Source organism: Eumetopias jubatus, unplaced genomic scaffold (genome assembly GCF_037043125.1).
Source record: "Eumetopias jubatus isolate StellerSeaLion01/CBP00866 unplaced genomic scaffold, mEumJub1_p1.0 scaffold_16, whole genome shotgun sequence".
Taxonomy (NCBI): domain Eukaryota; kingdom Metazoa; phylum Chordata; class Mammalia; order Carnivora; family Otariidae; genus Eumetopias; species Eumetopias jubatus.
Genome location: NW_028274822.1, coordinates 16,305,320 through 16,330,533, shown reverse-complemented (window position 1 = coordinate 16,330,533; position 25,214 = coordinate 16,305,320).

The following is a 25,214-nucleotide window of genomic DNA, read 5'->3' as shown; positions in this document are numbered from 1 at the left end:
TCCTGAAGCCTACCTATACCCCTATCTAACCCAGAAAGCTCTCCTAAGCTCCAGGCTCTTCTATCCAAAGGTCTCTGAGAAATCTCAGTTTGATTGTCCCAGGGAAACTTCAACATCAACTTGCCCCAAATGGAAATCATTAACTCCCCACCCCAACTCCTCCTTTATACAAAAAGGTAACCTTCTCTATGGATGAGAACTCCAGTCGTCCTTCCAGATTTTCATGTGAAGATAATGGCAGTCCTCACTTCTGGTCCAAGATAGTGGACAGAATACTTGTGGGTATCTGTGTTTCCACTAAAACCCCAATGGAACTGCATTACGATAAAAGGATTTAAAAAGAAGCATGAAACCACAGGACAAAGAAGAGAGGAAAAGCAACACACTTTCAGAAGGTGGGAGGCACTCGGATAAATAGTGCTGAACCTGATGAAGGAAAGAACATCAGAACCTAAGTTGGTAGGGTGGAAAAACCCAGAAACAAGCTGATTAACATGGATGAACCGTGAAGAGGTCAAAAAAAAAGAAGGCTCCAGGCAACTCTTAAAGAAACAGTCAAATAAATAAAATTTCAGACATATGAGGTCTCACAAACATAGGCCTCTGGCTCGTGTTTACTTTCTCAGAAAGCATCTGGAGGATGCGTTCCACCAAAATAAAAGTGTAAGCCAAGAACCAAGATGACACGGGATTTAACACAAAAGAGGCCCAGAGTATTCTGGGCTGTGGAAGAAGGACCATGGCAGGAACACAGCCATGCTCATGACTTGTTAAGTTCTTTTAATTGTTCTACGTGTAGGTTTAGAAAAGCTAAATACTGTGTTCAAGATCACACAGCTAGTCTAGTGAGTGTTAGAGCTAGGAACCAAACCCAGGTATGTCTGTTGCAAAGGCATGATAGAGCATTTCTATAATTATGGAATTCTGAGCCAAAGAGTGACTAACACGAGTAGTAACAGTTCCAAGACATACGCTTACAATGAGAATTAAATGAGATAATAACCCAAAGCGTTTACCCAGCATCTGGCACATGGGAACCTAAAGATTACTGACTTGTAGTTAAAAACATAGTCTATTATTATCATTACTGCCTCCATCAAATGTTCCATGAAGGATTTGGATTTGAGCTGGACCTGGAAAGACAAGAAGGGTGTTGACTGTCGCAGAGGAAGGGGACATTCCACACTGAAGAGACAACAGTGACAAAAGAGGAGAGAACAGTGAAGATACACACACACTTCAGACATTTGTCAGAGCATCCCATTGCTAACCGACTGCAGCTCAGCATTGCCAGAAGTTTGCTTTAAATGTCTGGGATTTGAAGGAAATATGTTAATTTTCCATTTCTCTAGATTCTGTAAGCCCTATCCCTGAAGGAAATTAGATCATCAGAAGGCAACAGACCTGAACTCTATTATCTTAACTTCCAACAGATTCACTTTCACAGAACTAAGATTAATGATAGGGACTTCGGAGAAGAGAAAGCATTAATTTGAAGAATGTTTCCATATCTTTTGTAAAATCACACACCCTGTGGACACTGCATGCCCATCCTTAAAGAGTCTGAAGAAGACTTTTTCCCTTGATGAGTTTGTATCCTTGCTGTTACCAAGCAGTGAAAGCTTGTGACCCAATGCCAAGAGCTGATTTCAGGTGCAACAGTGTAACCTAATCCATACCAAACGCTTCAGGACAGCTTTCTTCTTCCTATAAACATGTAAACATAAAAGTGTTTGTCTTCTTCCATGGGCTTATAAATACCATGCACGAGTTTGTGAGCAGGTGAATTTTAAACAAGAAAAATTGAATATATTATTGAATCCTGGTATAATACAAGTGTTAAGAAATGAAGAAAAACATGTTACCTGACAGCAAGGGCATATATAACTGAATATGGTATCCTTACAGTGAGGTGATTGAAAACAGTAGATCATTTGTCTCGCTAAAATTTCAGCAGAAATATATGAGAACCAACGAGCAGAAGTGCTCAGTAAAAGCAAGTTCACCTGTTAAGGGGTACGGCCTTCTACGCAGGAGGAAAACCTTCTCAGATTTTACCACGTTCACCTGTATTAGTCAAGCTTAGCTAGGTTAGGCTGCAGTAATGAACAACGAAGATTTATTTTTCATCAACGCTGTATATCCATCTTGGGTGAGCAGAGTTCTCCACTCTGCATTGTTCCTACTTGGGAACCGAGGCTGCTGGAGCCTCAACCTTCTGGAACATGGGTGGTTGCCATGGCAGGGGCGGGGTGGGGGGTTGGGGGGGAGGAGGAAGGAAACCGACAAGGCAAATATTGCACTGGAAAGCCTTCTGCCTGAAAATGATACAGTTCATTGTCATTTGTGTTTCATTGGTCAGAGCAAGTAACGTGACCTGCTAACCCTCAAGGTGGCAGATGCTGCATTCCTTTCATGTTTAGAAAGATTAAAACCAGAAAAATTGGTGAACAAGCCTAATGACTACTAAAATCTGCCCCCTTCGCTACTGAACATTCAGTTCGCTTTTCCTTCTGCAAGCAACATACACTCATCTCTTCCTCCAAGGAATACTGCCAGCAAGTTTTATCCCTATGGCTTTTAGTTCGAAACCCAGGATGTGGGGAAATGCACAGTCAGGTCTGGATACAGTGCCTACTGATTTGGGGACCTGTGCAGGAGAAAGTCAACTTTTCTGCCCTCCCACACAACCACACTCCAATGGTAGAAGGACAGGCTAAGTACAGTAAGTACCCCCATTCAGAAATGGGGGGAATGAGAGAGACACCTGGTGGACACTGGTCCACAGCAAATCTAAACCCCACTGGGCAGACATTTTGAGGGCTCCTCCCGGGCGTAGGGAAATTTCCTTGATTATTATGTTCTGGTCCTGCTTCCTGGGAAGAGGTCTCTTATCCAGTCATCCTCCTGAAACCTGGCTCTGACTTGTGAAAGTCTCCCTTTTCATTATTCTCAGTGGCCACATTCGCAGCGGGCAATGAGACTATGTCCTCTTTGGGATGAGCAGCTCTATCAGCCTACTCCCTGCTCTTAGCAGATTAGAGTCCCAAAGTCATGTTCTTAAATAACCACCACCTGTTTTGTCCAGGCTGATTAATACTTCTTTTATCAAAAACATAGCTTCTCGTGTATCTTCTTCCAGTCAGCTCCATATGGCAATAGCCACAGTTCCTTTTGAGGCAAAATTCTCATGTTGATAGTATTTCTGTTTTTTTTTGTCCTCATGCCCCTCTTTATCGGTTTTAATTTCAATTCCCTGAGGCCATCAGGCTTCAGTGAGAGAGTCACATGCAGACTTCGTCTTTTCCCTGAGCCATTTTGTACAAATGAAACGATTTTTTGGACACCACGCCATTAATGGGAATTCACTCAAAGACGTTTTAATTCATGGACAGATTTTTTAACAAAGTGTGATGACCATACCTTGTCCCTCATTTGTCCCTTGACGCAAGGTTGAGTTTTAACTGGCTCCCTGCTGCTTTTAAGTTTTCCTCATTGTAATGCTTGCTTTTGGGGACTGAGCCTTCTTTCAGGCTTCAAATCCCTGAGTTCTATTTTCTTACATTCCTGCTTCAAAATGAGCAGTGTCTTTTTGTGCTCACCTCTGTCTTGTAACAACCTGCTGAAAACAGTCATCAACAAACAACACAGGCTACAAATACTTTCCCCCACAGTCTTTTTCCCTGGAGGCATAAACTCATCAGGAATAAAATATACATCCCAAATTACTGCAGGCACAGTGTCCTTGCCACCCACTACCTGGCCCTTAAGTCATTTGTTTTGGGTCTTTGCCATAGCAGCAGCCTACTTCTATGTACCAATTTTTGTATTACTCAGCATATGGAAGGCTATGCTATAGAAAAAATAATCCCGGTATTTCAGTGCCCTGGAATAAGTTTATTATTTTCCTCTCTTGCTACATGTCCATTTCACAGCAGTAGGGGACACTTCTTTACTTTATCCTCACTTCTGGACTCATGCTGCTGGAATCTCTACCAACTAGAACATTACCAGTTGTCATGGAAGGTGGAAGGGAACGTGAAAAGTTGTACACCTACCCAGAAGGGGCACCTTTCTTTTTCACTCATATTCCACTGGCTGAAGCAGTCAGATGACCAACCCCAACTTCAAGTTAGGCAGAGGAATGAATTTTTTTTCATGTCCCCAAAAGAAGAGAAGCAGAAATACTGATCATAGCACTAGTGATTCCACACCCATTTAGTAAAAACCTAAGTGTGTATATGCTCTCCTTCGCCACACACTCATGATTTATGTTGGACTTACCGTCTCTAGGGACCTGTTCCTACAGTAAATTAGGAAGACCAGAATTTAATTCCCGAAGCTTCCAGTCTCAAGTGGATGTCATTGGCATGGTCCACATATTACGAGGAAAACCTCAAAAATGGAGAGGAACATTCATAAGTAGTTACTGGAACGGGGCAACCGTATGTGTGAATATTTTGTTTGCCAAATGTCATAGGAATGTATTTGCTTCTGCGTGGGTAATTCTCTTTTGCTAACCAAGTGGATCCCTTTCTAAGCTTCAAAAAGAAAAAAAGAAAAGATGATCATTAGTGAGCTCAACTGCCTTAAGACTTTAAGACAGACAGTATGGAATACAATATAATCCCAAGTCTGATTTTTCCATTGGTTGTGTGGTTACTCAAAAAATATTTGATTGACTGAGTAATCCCATGGCCCAGAGAAATACTGTGGCCACAGAATAACAACGAGCCAGATGACAAAAAAAGTTTCCATTCCAAATCCATTTGGCCACAGGCGCAAAACTCGGGTCATAAAGCTGGAAGTACTTCTCCAAGGTTGATGCTGGAACTGATAGCTAGGCGCTATTTATAAACTTTGGGAAGATTTTCTAGATAAAATATTTAAACATGCTTTTGGAAAGCAAATGTCTTTGTTCGCTTTGTTGTCCGAACTCTCCTTGATTTGTTAATTTTGCTTTTTCTTAGATTTTCCCTAAACTCTCAAAAGAGAAAATTCATTTTTTTGTGTGGCAATGAGCAAAAAAATTTGCTCATGAGTGAGAAAACTTGTGGACATATAAACATGGTGTTTTCCTTAGCCCTAGATCTGGTGTTCTGTAGAATAAAGGCATTGCCAAAAATGTCTGCTTCACGTAGATGGGTAAGACAAAGGGTCTGCTAACCACGGCACGGCCTCAGGAAGGGTGTTCCTGGGAACCTTGACGTCTTCCTTCAGAGACTTTCCCAGATCTCCCATGGCAAGAACTCCTGCTAAGTCCGGGCTCCAGTGAGTGGGGATATGGCAGGGCAGGGCCCTCTCCCTGCCAAGTTGAAGTGGTTTTAGCTGTGTTGATCTTTTCGTAAATTAAAATTTAGGAAAGAAGTGGGCAGTTTGGTCAGAGGTCCAGAGGTCCACGTGGGCTCCAGCATGGGCTCATCCATAAGATCAGGAGTCAAACCAGAAAAGAATCAGTGGGAGGCAAATGTGGGTTAGGGGGGTAGCTCCGGAGTACAGGTGGGGACTCCCTCAAGGCCAGGGTAAGTGGGTACCATGATTCTTCCTCTGGTCTCAGGACTTTGAAAAGTCTCTCCCCATTCCAGAGCCTACCACATCCATCCTTCTGACCCAAGACTTGGGGTCACCAGTAACCAACCCAAGGACTTTCTAGAAAGGTACAATCAAATATGGATGAGGAAAGAGTGGAGACCCAGGGCCAGTGTATAAAGAGAATTTAGCCTTCCCTCACTCACCCCACTGTTCAGATCCATGCAGGGAGCCTGGGATCCCTGGGAAGGTTGGGAAAGTTAAGGGGAAGAGTTGGCCATCGATTCTTGTTCAACCCCCACTGAGGCAGTGGAGCTCTGTAATTAAGAGTGACTGTGAGGGGTTGCCAGGTGGCTCAGTAGGTTAAGCTTCTGACTCTTGGTTTCGGCTCAGGTCACAGTCTCATTGTGGGATCAAGCCTTGCCACAGGCTCTGTGCTGAGCATGAATCTGCCCCTCCCCTGCCTCACTTGCTTGCTCTCTCTCTCTCTTAAAAAATGGGGGGGGGGAGTGACCGTGATTCACAGAAAATGAGGAATGTTCTGGAATAAAAAGATAGGGGAAGACTGTATTCTTCAAAAGTGTCAATGCCACCATAAAAGACAAAAAATTCTAGGTTAAAGAAAGCCAAGGGGATATGACGTGTAAATCCAAAGCTTGATTCTAGACTGGATCCTATGCTTGGTAGGGTAAGGGTGGGGTGGGAGGAGATGGTGAGGGGGTAGGGAGGCACAGATATGCTACAAGGGGAATTATGAGGGCAACTGGCAAAATTGTAATATGACAGTAGATTAAAATATTGCTTCAAGGAAAATACCAAGGCTATGAAAGAGACTATTCCCACTCTTAAGAAATATATAGACAGAGCACAAACAATAAAGGCAATGCAGTAAGATGTTAGCCATGGGTCAATTTTGGTCAAGTATATTGTATTAGTTATCATGGGCAGGAGGGTAGACATGTAATTTGTCCTTCAAAACAGGACACGTTTGAGAGTGAAAGGGAACACAATTCAAAATTATGCCAGGACAACAGGTAAAAACCAGGATAGTCCTAGGCAAACCAGAACCCAAGTCATTGGTGACCTTAAAGTACGTTATTGAATAAATAATGTCAGGACAATCCAGCAACTGAAAAAATAAAGAATTTCAAAAATTCCAGATTGATCATATATTTAAATAGAAAAGATAACCAATAAAAGTACTATAAGGAACCATACAATAATTTTCTTTTATAATCTTAGAAGAGGGAATGTCTTTATAACACAAAAACCCAAACAATAAGAAAATTTTACATGACAAAAACCATCATAAGCAAAGGGAAAAGACACATGACACACTCTGGAAACAATTTTTGCCATTTATATCTCAGATAAAGAGCTAATTAATAACCTAATATATAAAGAGCTCCTACAAATCAAAATTTTTAAAGATTTTATTTAGTGAGATAGTGAGAGCAGGAACACAAGCAGGCGGAGTGGGAGAGGGAGAAGCAGGCTTCCCGCCGAGCAGGGAGCCCGATGTGGGGCTCGATCCCAGGACCCTGGGATCACGACCTGAGCCGAAGGCAGACACTTAACCAACTGAGCCACCAAGGCGCCCCTCCTACAAATCAGTTTTTAAAATACCATTAACTCCACAGAAAAAATGGGCAAAGTATAAGGAGACAATTCACAGAGAAGAAAATTAGATGAAAATTCCTCAATCTTAGCCATAATACGAGAAATGCAAAATAAAAATAGCATAATTATGCTTTGTTTTACCTATCAGGTTAACAGTAACAAAAAGTCTGATAACGTGCTTTGGTTGTGTGGAAGTGAGAACATGACATGACAGCATGACTTGTACGTTCCTCATTGTAATTTAAATTCTTCGAACTTGTAATAATGATTAAATATTCCTTAATCTTGCTTCTTAAAGTTTGCTTTAATATAATGTTTCAGTATTCTATTCTTCAGTACATTTATATTTTAAAGTATAATAAGTAGGAAAACTTGCTAATTTCTTCCAGCGGAGCACACCTAATGACCAAAATCTTGACTTTTGAATCATTACCACCACTTGGTGATAGCATGCACTAATTTCATGTTCATACCTTTTGCGTGATAAATCAACCTCTTGAAAAATGAATTTATAGCAGCATAGGCTGTCTCGCACAACAGATTCTCTCATTAATTCATACTTACGCCTCTCCTCTATGCTCCCTCCCTAACATGCATAGTAGGAGCCTAAATCTTCAGATATCTTTAACCCATCCGTGGCCACATCATCAACGGGAATCTCACTGGATTCTCCGTTCCTCACCAGAGCGTGTAGCCAGGAATCAGGCTGGGGTTTTGTTGTGTGTTGTTGATGTTGTTTTGCCCCTCCTTTGATCTTTAGAGCAAATCAGACCTTTTAGCTCAGACTGTCATTAGCGGTCTGCTAGATGTCACTCTGACCTAAATTAATAGTGCTCTAAAATCCGAACTCCATCTTTTTTTTTTTGAATTTAATTTTATTATGTTATGTTAGTCACCATACGATACATCTTTAAGACCGGACATCAAAGGTACACCAGATTAGTTCCACAGAATGAAGTATTAATCAGCGTTTTACACACACATGTGCACTCTGAAGGTAGGAGACAGAGAGAGGAAGGCGTTCAGAAGTCTGGCAGGAAAGGAGGTCTCCAGACAATGAAAGAATGCTGTGGACTGCAATCTGAGACTATGTTTCCGTTTGTAGCTACACGTACCTGAATGACGTAAGAGAGGCTGGCAAGCAAAGATCTGGATGAAGAGCATACATCTGGACGTATTGCTCTTGGAAAATCAGACTCAGAAATGAGCTACCACGGGTTCCTGGAGCACCTTCAAAAGAAGATACAACTCCCCACTTCGGAACACTTGGATATCTGCTTCTCACCCCAGTACAGGACAGCCGCCTTTTGACAATGTGATAAAAATGGCAGTGGGAGCTCATGACCCACGTCCCAGCTAGCTTTCCCACTGGCCTGCCCCTGAGCTGGGGACTCTCACAGTAGCCATTCTTCCATCTCTTGGAATAAGGCATTCAAGGCCTCAATTAAAGTAAATGTCATCTGATGCGGATGACGCAGGCTGCTGGTATCAGCCACTAACACCTCATCCCACTAAGTGACCAAGTGGGTGAGCTGCCTCTCAGGGACCCTTAGTAAATAAGGAACAAAACAAGTACATTTTGATGATAGAGCAGGAGTTGGGAAAACTCTGGAACCTGAGAAAAGAAGGATAGAACAAGTACGTTTTGATGATAGAGAAGGAACAGGGGGGAGCTTTAGAATTTGGGGGGGAGGAAACGTCCAGGTGGGTGGCCACTGTTAAGGACCTCGGGAATTCATAGGAGAGACTGAGCATCTGGGGGTGGCTTCTTCTTCTTCTTCTTTTTTTTTTTAAGATTTATTTATTTATTTGACAGAGAGAGAGATAGCAAGAGCAGGAACACAAGCAGGGGGAGTGGGAGAGGGAGAAGCAGGCTTCCCGCTGAGGAGGGAGCCCGGTGCGGGGCCCGATGTGGGCCCCGATCCCTGGACCCTGGGATCATAACCTGAGCCAACGGCTTAACGACTGAGCCACCCAGGTGCCCCCTGGGGGTGGCTTCTTACTCCACCTACTACTTTACATTCTTCCTCCTCTCCCTCCCCTCCTCCTCTTCCTCCCCTCCCTCCCCTTCTCCCTTTTGCAGTTACTTCTGCAATTATCAGGAGGCATTTACACTACATGTTAGAGGCATCATCCTCGGCTTTAAGCATGCCTTGTACACATTTTAATGCCATTTAATTCCCAAAGGGGAATGCTATTCTTCATGCCCTGCACAGAATCAAGCTGATGATTTAACCTGCTTTGTCCACGAGGACTCTCACTACTGGAGTGCAAGCACATGGCAGGAAAAGCCTCATCTCTGAGCCGGGTACACCAGTGACAGCATTGACTGGTAACATCCTTCAGGGTCCTGTACCTTAGAAACGTAGCACACCTAACTCTTGCCATACAGACCCTTACTTACCCTTTAGCTGTGAGAACTATATCCAATAAGAATGTACTTTGATTCACTCAGTCATGGCTGGATTTTTTTTAAGTCTAGACAGTCTATTGTTTGTTCTATCATATTGATGATGGGATTTGAGAATCTTTCTATTGTTTTCTAAGTACTTGGTGTGCAATCAGTTGGTGAGGTCACATAAGTGACTGTTCAGACTCTAGATTTTTCACTAAAGAAAAAACTTCCCTGTGTGTTCAACTCAGAAAGCTTCGCTTATTCAGCCATTTGATTTTGTACGTGTTTTTTCCAAAATAAAGTTTAGTGCCATAACATTAGGCTTAAGATAGTAGAATCACTTTAGTATTAGAAGCTTCTAAATGATACATAGCAAAATATAAAGGCTAAGACACCATATTTACCATTTGAAAGTTTTCCTCTCTAATTCTTAATTATTACAATTTGTTCATTCCACACATTTTACCCAGCGCTGGCTCAGTGCAGGCTTTGGGCTGGGCACCGAGCAAGACAGTGCAAATATAATTACTGCCAAAGTCTAGCTCTGCTCTCCTCCAGGAGCATTTCTCTCCTGAGCTTAAACAAAACCACACTCCGGAGACAAATGAACCGCATGCTAAAGGTTTGAGTATAAAGTTGGCTATTGGAAACTCACACCCTAATTTCAGCCACGAAGTATGATGTCGGGGGCAGGTAGATTTCAGTACGGCTAACAAACAGGATGTATACCTCTGCTGAAACCCAGTCCTGAGGAATCTGCCTCGAATCCCTCTAACAACGATCAGAACACCAGTTTTCGGGACACTGTGGGACTCAGGAGAGGAGGAACACGTGTCACTAGGATCTTCTGAACAAGGGCAGAAAACCCAGAGCACAACAGTTTCCGTTCGTCCGCTTGGCAGAAGAGCAGGCATCTCCAAAAGCAAACAGTCCTCATATGTTCCCACTTGTGGATCAAAGGCAGCTGAACCCAGGGGGAGGGGAGAAGTGTGAGATCATTCGTAAGTGCGTGTTTACTGTTCTCAGATGGAAAGTCACTGAGCCTCCCGTGCAAGCACCTGGCACTCGGCTCCAGGCAGGCGCAGCGACTGCAAGCCTTGGGGGTCCGGGCCACTCTGGCTGGGGCCCTTAATCACCCCCGCTCCCAGGGGCTGGCACCCCACACCTGGGCGGGTGCGGTCATTGTCCACCAACTTACCGCTCTCTTCTTGGGCTGCACTTGTTCTTCAGAGCACTGCCTGAAGGACGGAGAACCCTGCTTGCTGAGTCTCCCTGGGGAATTTTCCTGGATGCCCCAGGCACTTTAATTATATTTACACCATCCCGATGCCCGCCTCCCTCCAGGGTCAAGCTGGGAGCCGGAACTGGTTGGGACACTTGCTCTTGTATATTTTCCTGACTCCTCCCCTCCAGGGGAGGCTTCCAGCCTTTTCACGGCCACCGCTTGGGTGGTATTGGCCCCTGCCCCCTGCGTGCCAACCTTGCGGGTATGTACCACTGCTAAGTGCCTCGGACCCTCCCACACTTGTCCACGTATTCCCTTCCCCCACCACATTACCCGTGCATTGAGGGCTGGGACCGGGGCTTACTTCCCTTTGACGTTGCAGTCACCTAGAGTAGGAGACACTCAGCAAACCCTTGATAACTGAGGGAATACATCCACTGGCATGACTGGCTTCCCAAAGAGAGGAGGCAGTCAGCACTAGTTTCAACTCCAGATGGTTCCCCTGACAAAACGCGTGTTGACATGTTGGCGGTGCATATGACTGACAGATTTATATTCCTTTTTTTTTCTACTTCCCCAAACACAAAGACTCGTATAACATTGTTCTTGTAACAGAATATCTTCTCAAAACATTTTGGAATTATTGTACTAGGTTTATAACAGCAGTTTAAAGGTTTTTTTTTTTTTTAAAGATTTTATTTATTTATTTGACAGAGAGCACAAGTAGGGGGAGCGGCAGGCAGGGGGAGAAGCAGGCTCCCCACCGAGCAGGGAGCCCGATGCGGGGCTCCATCCCAGGACCCTGAGATCACGACTTGAGCCGAAGGCAGACGCTTAACGACCGAGCCACCCAGGCGCCCCTAAAGGTAGGTTTTTAAAAAGATTTTATTTTTATTTATTTGAGAGAGACAGAGCATGAGTAGGGGGGAGGGGCAGAGGAAGAGGGAGAAACAGACTCCCCACTGAGCGTGGAGCCTAATGTGGTGAGGGAGGCGGGCTCCATCCCAGGACCCCTAGATCATGATCCGAGCTGAAGTCAGACGCTTAACCCACTGAGCCACCCAGGCACCCCTAGAGAGAGATTTAAAGAAATTTTGGAAGGGCTTAAAAGAGATACAAATTGATTTCTCCACAAACTTTACAGCACCATTCTAAACAGTATTCAGTAAAGAACAATCTTCTTAAAGTCTAAGTTCCAAAGCCAACGTTAATAGGCATTCTATTCTTCATTTCTTCTATTTTTCTGGCTAAAGAGTGTTATCTATCCTGACTCTGCATATGACTTGCCATAGTGCCACAGTACTTCAGTATTCAGGCTCAATTATATGTGTATGAATCATATAAACTATATAAGACTTTGCATTATTTTAATGCATTTACTTTGAATATGATTTTTCCCTGAACTGGACCTTTCTCTTTGTGCTAAAGAAATAGTCTTGGACCAAGAAATTCAAAATGAATAGTAGGAGAACTGTATTAGGTATGTTTATTGTGCTTAACAACACATGTCGGGACTGGACTAAGTTTTATATTAAAACATATTGACGAAATACCTGATGTAACTAATGTTTTCTAAATGCCTCTAACATGTAGCCCTTTATCATTTTGGCAATACTGAATTCAGACAAAGACTCTTCACACTGGGTGTGGAGAAAAAGGAACCCTCGAGCACGGTCATGGGAATGCAAGCTGGTGCAGCCACTGAGGAAAACAGTATGGTGGCTCCCCAAAAAGTTAAAAATAGAACTACCCTATGATCCAGGAATCACACTACTGGGTATTTACACCAAAAATACAAAAACACTAATTCAGGGGCGCCTGGCTGGCTCAGTCAGTAGAGCATGTGACTCTTGATCTTGGGGTTATAAGTTCGAGCCCTACATTGGGTGTAGAGGGTACTTAAAAATAAAATCTTTAAAAAAACACTAATTCAAAAGGATTTTTAAAGAAGATATTTGCACCCCTATGTTTATGGCAGCATTATTTACAATAGCCAAATTATGGAAGGAGCCAGGTATCCATCAATTGATGAAAGGTATGATAAAGTTGGGATATATAGACATACACACACATATATAAAGATGTGTGATATCTATAATGGAATATTATTCAGCCATAAAAAAGAATGACATCTTGCCATTTGCAACAACATGGATGGAGCTAGAGAGTATAATGCTAAGTGAAATGAATCAGTGTGAGAAAGACAAATACCATGATTTCAATCATATGTGGAATTTAAGAAACAAAACAAAGAAACAAAGGGGGGGGGAAGAGAGAGAGAGAGACAAACCAAGAAACAGACTCGACTATAGAGAACAAACTGATGATCACCTGAGGGGAGGAGGTGGGGGATGGGTGAAATCGGTGATGGGGATTCAGGAGGGCACCTGTCGTGATGAGCACCGGGTGATGTGTGGAAGCGATGAATCACTATATCGTACACCTGAAATGAATATCACACTGTGTTAATAACTGGAATTAAAACAAAAAAAAACCCCAAATAAATAAATAAATAAATAACCTCAAATCTGGTTCCCCATACACATTCCAAAAAATTTATTCTGTAAAGACAATACATTTTTTATTTTGAAAAAAACAAGATTCCTCCATGCTTTCATAATCATACTTTGATAAGTTCAGGAAGAATTTATGGTTTAGAGAAATAACCTTTGCAGCAATACCTGTAGATGGATGGGGTAGTGTAGACAGAACCCACAGGGGGGAATGATCAGGAAACAGATGTAGAGAAAATGAGCAATGTAATAATTTCTCTGCTGTCCTGAAATAATCTGATAAATACATTGTAAAGCAGTTGATACAGAGACAATGAGAAGATCAGTCACACATCTTTCACCTCTTTGAAACATGCACGTCAATTCTGATTTGTGCTGAATGAAAGGCTGTATCTTATGCCTATATTTTCCTTTCCTTTTTTTTTTTGCAGAATGAATGTCAAAGAAATAATTCATTACACAGCATGGAGTTTGCACTCAAATGGTTGGTGGAGAGGTGAAGGCCTCCCCAGCCACACAGGTAGCTACTGTCCCTGCCCTCCAGCTCCTGCTTGCCGGCAGTTGGCACAGGTAGGAGCTTAGCGTTTATGCACGCAGCTGATGTCCAACAAATAAAAGCAAAAGGGAACTTTCGTTTTGTCCCCCTCCTGCGACTTGGCGTTATCAGGCACTTACAGTAGTAAGACTCTAATGTGTGTTCATAAAAATATAGATAATGTACATAGTTCTGCATTTTCCAAGTTTTCTACTATAAGCACACATTGTTTCTATAATTAGAAAAAAAACTCATAAAGAAATGAGGGGAAGAAGTGCAGGGAGGCGGTTTTCCTCTCCAAGCACCTGAGGCCACAATGAAGAATGAAGGAGCCACTGTTCTTCATCATGGCAGGGGCTAGTGAAGGATCGAATGTGCTGGAGTTGAAACCAGAGAGGTTTCAATCAGGGAGGCACATGGCATAGTGTTGAGGGGGGAAGAACCCCCAGTCTGATGAAGATCTCTCTCCTCTGTAATTGAAACCTCTTATGCTTCAGCCTTCAGCCATTGTCTTATTCTGAGGGCAGCAAAGATGAAAACAATTGGCTCATTTTCCTCACCTACGTTCTCTCTGAGACGGCATGGCGTGCTCCTTCAGGAATTGGAGAGTTCTTAGTCCTGCAGACCCTGCAGCGGGGTTTGGAGTGGGCTCTTTGGGAGATAGATCAGAAAATATCATGGGATCAGGAACCTGCATATTCTCACCAGAAAAGCGCAGGTGGTCCAACGAAGAGCCTCGTCCCCCCCCCTCAGGTCACCACATCACCGTTGCCTTGGGAACAACACTGCAAAGCACAGCTTCTGTATGTGGGTAGATTTGAAGACTTATGAGGTCGGGAGCAGGTGGGTACACGGAGAAGGTAGGAAAGAGAGTCTGAGAGAGAAAAGAAGGAAGTAACAGTGTAGACTGAGAAATGAGTGACCGGAGACCCTGCGGTCCCAGGACAACACTGAGAATGGCCACTTCATGCCTTTCCTTCCCATTGGCTTCCGTGCCCTGTTCCCATTTTTCCTGAGGTCCAGCTTTGAGGTACCCCTGTATTCTTATCTTCTCCTTTTCTTTTGTCATGAGTGATCTTGAGTGGATTACCTACAACCAGAAGGAAACTGAAGAGAATTTTGCACACATCCTTTTGGCTTGCCTCTGTATAGGGTGCTTTTATCCTGAATAAACAAGTTTTTTAACTTGAATAAAGCCAAAGCTAGCTCTCATTTCCTTTACAATGTTTGCTGCTGGTTTTAGTCTTCAAATAGCCATTTGCACCTCAAGATCATAAAAATATCCAACTGCATTTTTTTTTTAAAGATTTTATTTATTTGACAGAGAGAGACACAGCGAGAGAGGGAACACAAGCAGGGGGAGTGGGGGAGGGAGAAGCAGGCTTCCTGAAGAGCAGGGAGCCCGATGCGGGGCTCGATCCCAGGGCCCTGGGATCATGACCTGAGCCGAAGGCAGACGCCTAACGACTGAGCCACCCAGGCGCCCCTCCAACTGCATTTTTTGTTGTGCTTTTTTTTGTTTGTCTTTTTTTTTTTTATTATTTCTTTGTATTTTCCTTTGGTTCTTGTGTGATTTTATTTGTTACATTAAAACCTCAAATCAGACTGGGATTTATTTTAGCACAAGGAGTGTGGTATAAGAAAGGTATCATTCTTCACTTTTTTTCAATGGTTGTAGAAAAAAGAAGCCCAAGTTTGAGCAAAGGAACGTGGGCATGCTGTTTCCCACCTAGCCTCATCCGGATTCCTTTATAAAAGAACCTATGGTCTCTAAAAACCTTGAATCTTTTGAAGTTGGTCTTTGCTCTTGGCTTATTCGAGTTTCATGAATTCCTGGACATGAAGAAAAAAGGCATAGCGATTGATTTCCTTCTGAGAGTCTGTTCCACGATATGGGTACCCTGGGAAGGGAGCCTGTAGCTTTCCTATCCCTGATCTATCCATCTATCTATATAAATGTGTCCCAGTCTCTCATGCCTGAAATAAATTCACTGTGATCAGTTCACCCCCAACCCCACTGCCTTACTATATTCCTGGCATACAGTACAATAAAGCCTGCTTCTCTAGAGAATAACTAAACCAAAGACACTGTGTTCCATTTTTATGATGAGACACATATTTCCCAACAAGAGACAAATCCTTCATTTCAAAGGATTGAAGGGATAATACTCCTAAAACATTCCAGCTGGTTGAACGAAGGGCACTGACAAAAGTCGGCTCCAACTTTTAGTTGGCTCTGAACCCACAGCATGCTCATTTGATTGTGAATTGGATTAGCTTTTGCTCATTTGACGCTCTTGCCTCTCGTTATTTTGCTCTAAAGAGAGGAAAATGCGTTCGGGGTCATGTTGGCCCCCAGTTCAATGTGCCGAACATGAGGCATACACTTGCATTGAAGATACAGCCCTGTTTTTACAGACGTGTTTTTGACACTTAGGTGTACAGATGGTGGGCTGTGTCTGTGCCACTTTGTCTCTTAACTGATGAATCTGACCCCGTGGTACTGTCCTTCTGGGGCTGCTATGCCTCAGTCAGTCTCATTCAGCTCTTTTTCTGCCCCTCTGTGTACCGTTCTGTCTCTCTCCTTCCTCTGCTCCTTTAACTGACCACAGTAGAGAGTGCCAATGCATTTCACATTTTCCTATTGTATTTATAATTACGAAATAGTGTTCCTTGTTACCTTTTTAAAGTTTGAAATGCAAATATGCAAAATAGTTTTGATTTCTCAACTGAAAGGATAAATCAAACTGTTTATTTTTTTTAAGATTTTATTTATTTGAGAGACTGAGTGAGAGAGCATGAGCGGGGTGAGGGGCAGAAGGAGACGCAGACTCCCCAGTGAGCAGGGAGCTCGATGTGGGACTCGATCCCGGGACCCTGGGATCATGACCTGAGCCAAAGGCAGACGCTTAACTGACTGAGCCACCCAGGCGCCCCAAGTCAAACTGTTTAAACTGGTATGACCCAAACTGACAGAGGGTTGACTTGTTGCTTATTTTATTTCATTCTTATCTTTTTTAATTCTAAAGCTGTGGATCACGGACGGGTCCTGGACAAAGAAAATAAATAGTTCCTATTCTATTCCTCCCGTTTCCCACTGAAGACTGGCATGATCCTCCTCTTCCCTGCCCTCCCTCCCTGTGCCCAGCTCCCCCTCCCCACCTGCTGCTCTGCTCCCACCTATCTCCCATTCACCACCAACTGCCCACCCTCTGTTTACCTTCTCTTCGGTAGAACCAACCAGGGTGTTAATTGCAGTCCGCTCCCATTTTCTACCGTCAGCCTTGCAGCCTCATTCCCACTAGATGGCGCTCATTCTGACCAGACCGCCACCCTTCCCTCCTACCGGCAAGGCTCAGACTCAAACCGGGCACTGTTCACACTCTTCCAAAGCAGACTGGCGAGGCCAGTTGGTACTGCCAACCCCTTCCCAGGCCTGTGCTCATCCAGGAAATCACCACGCAAGATCTCAAGTCCTCACAGCCAATACAGTGGCAGATATTGTTGGTAATAATTTCCCTTGTTCATTGATATCTTTGGATTTGTTGGCTGCAGAATGTGCCACCTGCTAGAAAAAAAAAATCGCATTGAATTTTCCCTTGTTAAAAATTTTTGTAAAACTTTGTTGAAGTTTTTGCAAAGTGCAGAAAATGTTGAGAAATCCGTGACAAAAAGAAGAGCAAGATGACCAGAAATTTTGGACCAAAGGAGCTGCTGGAGAGAGACAGTAGAAAGATAGGGTTGGAACCTATGCTGTAATTTGAACTTCTCACTAATTATACGGCCCTACTATTGATATGCCTGTGGTTTTTTCTTTTTCTTTTCTTTCTTTATTTTTTTTTAAAAGATTTTGCTTATTTGACAGAGAGAGACACAGCGAGAGAGGGAACACAAGCAGGTAGAGTGGAAGAGGGGGGAAGCAGGCTTCCCGTGGAGCGGGCAGCCGGATGTGGGGTCTAATCCCAGGACCCTGGGATCACGACCTGAGCGGAAGGCGGACGCTCAATGACTGAGCCACCCAGGCGCCCCTCTTTTTCATTTTTTCAAGTTTCTGTAAAACATTTCTTTAAAGTTTAAATTTTTTTTTTTTTTTAAGTTTGTGTCAGGGCACCTGGGTGGCTCAGTCGATTAAGTGTCCGACTTTTGATCTCAGCTCAGGTCTTGCTCTCAGGGTCGTGAGTTCAAGCCCCATGTTAGGCCCGGCTCTAGGTGTGGAACCTACTTAAAAAAAAAAAGTTTGTGTTGTTTCTGCAGGCTGAAAGTGTCCTTAAATATATACAAATTCTAATAGCGATAAGAAACCAAAAAAGAAAAAGGAGATTGTGGAAGTAACCAGTCAAAGGTAAACATCTCAGGTTGAGCTAGAGAGGCCTGTGACCTCCGTGGAGGACAGAAGTCACCAAAGAAAGCTGAAGAACAGGGGTGCCTGGGTGGCTCAGTTGTTAAGCGTCTGCCTTCGGCTCAGGTTATGATCCCAGGGTCCTGGGATCGAGCCCCGCATTGGGCTCCCTGCTCTGCGGGAAGCCTGCTTCTCCCTCTCCCACTCCCCCTGCTTGTGTTCCCTCTCTTGCTGTGTCTCTCTCTGTCAAATAAATAAATAAAATCTTAAAAAGAAAGCTGAAGAACAAGACTGAAGTGACAGACCATCACAATGGCTTAATGTAACCATTAAATGATGCATTTGCTTTTGATTCCATAAGTAAAGTTTTATAAATTGTTAGGACTGGGTAGCACCTAATAATTGACTAAAATTAGACATTTGGTAATTATTTGTTGAGCGAATGAAAAAAAAACTTCAATAACTGATCATTTTTGCCAAAACGAATCTGGCCCAGTTTGGAGATGGGTTGGATTGGAGTTCTATATAAAAAATAAAAGTCACGAGGGTGGATGGATTGTATTATAGATGGTTGTAAAAGACAAACGGAATAGTTTAGTGTTTCCAGGGTAGCCAATGGGACCTATGATTGTGTAAATGCGCAGAACTGACCTCATGAACTTGACTAGACCCCTTGAGAATGGGGTCTATACAGAACCAAGCTAAGCACAAAACAGGTGCTTAATCTGTAGTGGTAGAATAAACATTGAAGCTGGTGAGTAAAAGGGATTGGTCTGACTATGATGGACAAAATGGATCGAGAGAGGAGATGGCGGATGCAGGCAGACCAGGTGGGAATGGGATATGATGGTGCCAATGGGGGATAAGGAGGTATACTGGCAATAGGAATGGACAGGTGGAATTAAGATAGAATGGGGAGTTAATAAGATTTGGTGACTGACCCCACCTGGATGAGAGTCTTTCCCCATATAGATGCCAATTCCCAGGAAGGGAGGTAAGGCAGTGTGGAGCAGTGGTAAGGAGCTCAGTCTTTAAATCCAAACAAACAAAGATTTACATTCTACATCCACTACGTGCTAGATGTATGACCTTGGGAAAGGTGTTTAATCTCTCCCAGCCCAATTTCTTCTTCTATAAAATAGCAGAGCTGTGAGAAGTCAATGAAATAATGTATGTAAAGTACTTATAATAGTACCTGGAAGAAAATAAATGTTGAATGAAAGTCAGCTATAGCCATTTTCCCTCTGTTCCACCTACTCATCAAAGATTTTCCAGAAGGAGGATGGTGTTCCGTTTTCCCAGGGCAAAATGACCATTAGTTCTCCAAATAGTCCAAGCCGGAAAGAATGTAGCAGTGTGTTTCGGTGGTTACCATGGTCACGGTCGCTGGTCATGAAACTTCTCATGCAGATAAATCAGGCCGACCTTAGCTGACATATAGTAATCACTATTGACAAGAAGGAAACCAGGTTCGTGTCATAGCATGATTTATTTGCCCTTAGTGGGAAACTATCACTGCCAAATTACTTTCTTTTTGGAAACCATAATTGGAAATCTTAAATTCATCTCCTCATATTCAGTGCAAAACAAAACAAGCTTGATAATAAAACAATTGTTTTGGGTTGAAGTTGATCAACTTTGTTATTGTTATCAAGAATCCTGGCATATGTGTACTGCATCATACTATATTTTCAAGGGTATAAGTTAATACCTACATTGGCATTTCTGTAAAAGTTCTTCCTTCCTCACACCACCACCCAAAGTCCATGCTTTTCTTTGTGTCTTAACACCAGTACCACCTCCGATCACAAACCTGTGCGCACACACACAAAGTCACAACTCCTGTTGTGAAAAATGTAACTATCCTTTTCTGAAATGTTGCCTCCTGGTTTTGATTAACTGAAAAGGGTTAAGACAAAGTTTTGATAAATGGCAGGAGGCAGATCGTGCAGAAACGTGCTATTCTGGCCAAGGAATGTCCTCAATTTGAGAACGTAAGATAAGAAACAGGAAATGAAAAAGAAAATAAAAATCTCCCCCAATTGTAAAGTGTATTAATGGTCAATAACCTTCTGAAGATTATTTCTCTTTAAACATCCGGAAATAGGCTCTTGGTGACTTCCTGGCTAGTTGAGCATTACTTTTTATGAGATACAAGACCAAGATCCACACAAATTTGGAACAAAATGAAATGAGCCACATTTTCCAATTGAGTATTAGTTCTTTTTCTTTCTTTTGTTATTGTCCTTAATAGAGACTATATCTCCACAAAAAACAATTTTCTCAATTACATTTTTTGTTTATGCATTTATTCATTCAACGAACATCTATTTAAAAATGCCTAGTATATTTCAAATGACTGAAACACAGTTTTATTTTTGTCCATTTTTATGAGATGACTAAGGAATATATAAGGAGCCCATGGATCTGTGGCTGTCCTTCTGTTTCAGAGCCAGGTTGGATAAATAGAGACTAATTTGTCTAGGGGCAGATGTCAATAAGCCCGTTAGGCCTCAGATCTGATATCACATTCTTCAACCAGCTTAATCAGTAACCTATTGACATTTTTATCTTCATTTGTTTGCCTCTTAAGTTTCATCTCTCATTTGGTTCTAAATTTGGGTGGAGATGTTTGTTGAACTCCCAAACCCCAACATCTTGGTGCTTTAGCTAGGAAACAGGGACAGGTAAAAGGGTTGACCTTGAAGATTGAAAAAAAAAAAAAGTGTAGGGAGTGATGCTTCTGTTCTGAAAAAGGCAAGAGGTTAATTCCTTTTTTTTCTTTTAAGTAGGCTCCACGTGGGGCATGGAACCCAATGTAGGTGAAGGGTGTGGAGCCCAACATGGGGCTTGAACTCATGACCCTGAAATCAAGACCTGAGCTGAGATCAAGAGTCGGAGGCTTAACCAACTGAGCCGCCCAGGTGCCCCAGGAAGTTAATTCTTCTAGTGAGATGCAACTTGCCTTAAACTACAGAGGCATAGCTTGACCTAGTATTCCAGGGAGGTTAAGGTAGGGATTAGTTCATTAAAAAAGGGGAGGTTTGTTTTGTTTGGTTTTGTTTTAAGATTTATTTATTTTGGGGGGGGCAGAGGGTGAGAGAGAATCTTAAGCAGACGTCGTACTGAGTGCAGAGCATGACTCAGGGCTTGGTCCCATGACCCTGAGATCATGACCTGAACTGAAATTAAGAGTCAAATGCTTAACAGACTAAGCCACCCAGGTGCCCCCCCAAAAAGTTTTTGAGCCCAAAGAGGGCTCAGTGAAAAACAAGCAGTATTCAGATGTTTAGCCAACATTCTTCCAAGAAAGTACATTAAGATTTACTTTGGGGTGAGATTTACAGGCATGCTTTGCCTGTGTGAAAGAGACCTGAAATTACCCATCTGCATTAGTAGGGGTGTGACTTGGTCTAATTAAGGGATACATCGAAAGCCACATTCTCCAAACAGCATTATCAGAAATAAAACTCTTAGTTTGAGCTCCATTTATATGCCTCAGTTGGTTTCAAGCTCAGTGGGGGAATAAAAGAGTATTATTTATTGATCCTCTTGTTCCATTCCTAATAATTCAGACATCCAAATGGATATACCAGGAGTCTGTCACTTAGAATAAAAAGGATCCACTGTAGGTTGAAAAGCCCCTCCCATCACATAGAGTTGCCAGTCATCTTCTCAGTGCCTCCTTAGCTATGAAAGAACAGGTGAAGGTCACTAGAAATGGAATGAAAGTACCTAATATGAAAGGACAGAGATCAAATCAAACAAATAAAGGAACTCAGAGAAAGAAAGATAATGCAGGAGTGGAAAACTTTTTTTTTTAAATCATTAAAGTGCACAAAGATGAAAGAGAAGATGTTGCATTCATGAACAAGAATAGGAAGCTATAGAAAAAGAACTTCTGAAATAACAACCCCCCCCAAAAAAAGCTCTTGTAAATTAAAACTATTGGGCAAAAATGAAAAATTCAACAAAAGTATTGGAAATAGGCTGAAAAAGCCTCCCAGAAAAAAAGAATGTGAAGCTGAATAAGTGGAAAATAGGAGAGAGAAGATGAAAAGTTTAGATCATTCTAGGAGATCCAACATCTCAATCATAGGGGATCCAGAAAAAGAGAATAGAAAAAAATATGGAGGAGGAACGTAGCAAAGAATGAATTCAAGGAAATTCCCCAGAACTGAAGGACATGAGTTTACTGATTGAAAGAACCTACTGAATGACTGGACCAATAAGTTTAGAAAACATACACACATGTCAGGGAGCTCACTGTGAAATTTTAGAACATTGGGTGCAAAAACTTAGATCCTAAGAGCATCCAGACAGAGGAAAACACACTCACACACATCTCATATAAAAGACAGAGAACTGAACTTATATCAGGTTTCACAAAATGACTCTGGAAACTAACAGAAGAAATTCCTTCAAAATTATGAAAAAGAATGATTTCCAACTGAGAATTTTATACCCTGTTAAAATGTCAATCAAGGCTGAGAATAGAATGAAATCATATCTGCAAGGTCTCAATATATTTACCTCCCACTCATTTCTCAGGAAGCCTCTTGAGTGTGGATTCCATCAAAATGATTGAATAAATCAAGAAAGAAGATGACTTGAGATCCAGGAAATGAGATGAAGCAAGGAAGGAGATTAAGGGAATTCTAACAGTGATGGTAAAGGGAGATCCTAGGGTAACAACTTTATTGCAGACCTTGAGAGCAACAATCCAGATTGTAGAAATAGGATGAAAGCCTCAGAAGGGATGTTTCAAAAAGAAAAACAAAAAAACAAAGAAATTGAGAGATGTGTTTGAAATTACTGAAAGATTTTATTCTGCTGGCATGGAGATTGGGGATAGATTAATGATACAAAAAACCTAAGCAAATGAAAAAAAAAATGACACAATTATTATCTCCAAGGAAAATAAAAAGCTGTACAAAAAGTATATTACATGGCTCTTCTGTGCATATGAATGTTGATTTAACCAAAACCTATGACATATTTATAGTGGTAAGCATAGTGGGGTGCAGAGAAGAAATATTGGAGAAAAGAAACAATTTAAGAGCAATAAATCCTCATCTTCCAAATAAGGAAATCACTAGATTTCCTTAATATCTAAAAAATATAACATATAAGGCAGTAATATAAAAATATGTAAATATATTAAAAATATGAGGATAATACCAAGAAAAATAGGTAAATTCAGTGAAGATGCTTTACCTAAAGACTGAAAAATCAAGATTGGGAAGGGACGGGACTGGAGTATGCTAGTTTTCATGTTAAGCAATGTAACTATTTGGCTTTTAAAACTGTGCATGTGCATACATTTTTTTAAATATAAATTAAATGAAAAGTCTGCTCTCCTGGATTATTTGAAGAATAAATTGTTTTACAAGAGGTTGGTTTTCATCTGATTTATCAAGGATGCCCTATACACTTCTCCTCTACAACAGATCAAAACAGCTTAATAAGAAATGAACAAAAGGGGGGCTGGTTTCATTCACTCATTTATGCAACTCAAATATTCGTGGAGAGTTTACTCTGGCTCGGCTGGCAACAAAAGTGAACAAAACTGAAAAAGGCCCCATCCTTGCAGAGTTCACATTCCCATCGAGGAGGAGCGTGGATAGTGTGGCTATGCAAACTGAAGAGAAAACAGAATATGTGGGTGCAGATGCTGGGAGGGGGGACTGTGGTGCCAGACAAACATGTAACTCTTTTCCAGTTGCTTCCTCTGATTCAAAAAGTAGGAAGCGGGGCTCCTGGGTGGCTCAGTTGGCTGAGGGTGGGACTCTTGATTTCGGCTCAGGTCACGATCTCAGCGTCATGGGATCGAGTTGTTCCCCTGGCTCACGCTGAGTGTGGAGCCTGCTTAGGATTCTCTCTCTCCCTCTGCTCCCCTCCCCCATCCGTGCACTCGCTCATGCTCTCTCCCTAAAAAAAATATAAAAATAAAATTAAAAAGTAGGAAGCAAGGTTGTTAACTAAGAGTGCAGATAGCTGAATGGGCTCTGAAGGTTTGGAGAGAGGGCAGAAGGTATGAAGTTGTTGCAGGGGGAGAGTGTGAACAGATTAGAGGGAGACAGCAAAATTGGCGGTTGGCATATAAAGCCCAGTGAAGTTCATGGCTATTGCCTTTTCCCTCCATCAAACACCACTTGGTACATTTGTGACCTGCTTTAAGTATCAGTGAGGAAGCCCTGGTCCAACAGGAGGAAAATAATAAATCCAGTTTGAAACAGTATGCTAATATCTGTGATGTTATTAGGAGAAACACAACAGAATTGGGAAATCTTTACTACCACCCGCTTCACATCAGCTGTCATTAAGGAGCCACGGGCACAACTCAACGAAGCTTTGTGAATTCTTCTGGTCAAGAGCACTAGGTGGAGGGAAAGAGAGAGGGAAGGAAGGAAGAGAGTAAACCGTTCTTTACAGAACAATGCCAGCTAATTGGAAGATAGGATAAAATCGGAAAATCACCATTTGCAGCCCCTTGTATTGATTAGGGCAAAGATCAACAATGGACAATAAGACCATCAGATGGAAGATTACTGGAGAGCATGTCCTTCACACAGACTCAAAGTACCCCTCATATGCTAACAATAAGGGAAAATACGTCTTTACCTTAGATTTGGCAGACATGACCTTCGGAAAGTGATCAACTGAGCATCATCTTTCTGGACCTCCTGATGCGATGTGGAAAGAAGCATACAGTATCACCAGGGTGGCCATTCTTGGCAAAAATGTTGAACTCGAATGTAATCATAAGGAAACAATCAGCCAATTTCAGAATACGGGCCATTGTACAAAACCAGTTGGCCTGGATCCTCCACCAAAGTCAATGTCATGAAAGAGAATAGAAAGTGAGATGCCTGTTCTTGATTAGAAGGAGACTCCAGAGACCGGACACCAATGCCATGTGGACCCAGATTGGATCCTGGATCAGAAAAAAGAAGAGCCAGGAAAAGATGTTTTGGGGACAGTTGTGGAAATCTGAATATGGATTATATATTAGGTGATGTTATGGAATTAGTACTCATTTTCTTAGGAGTTGGCTG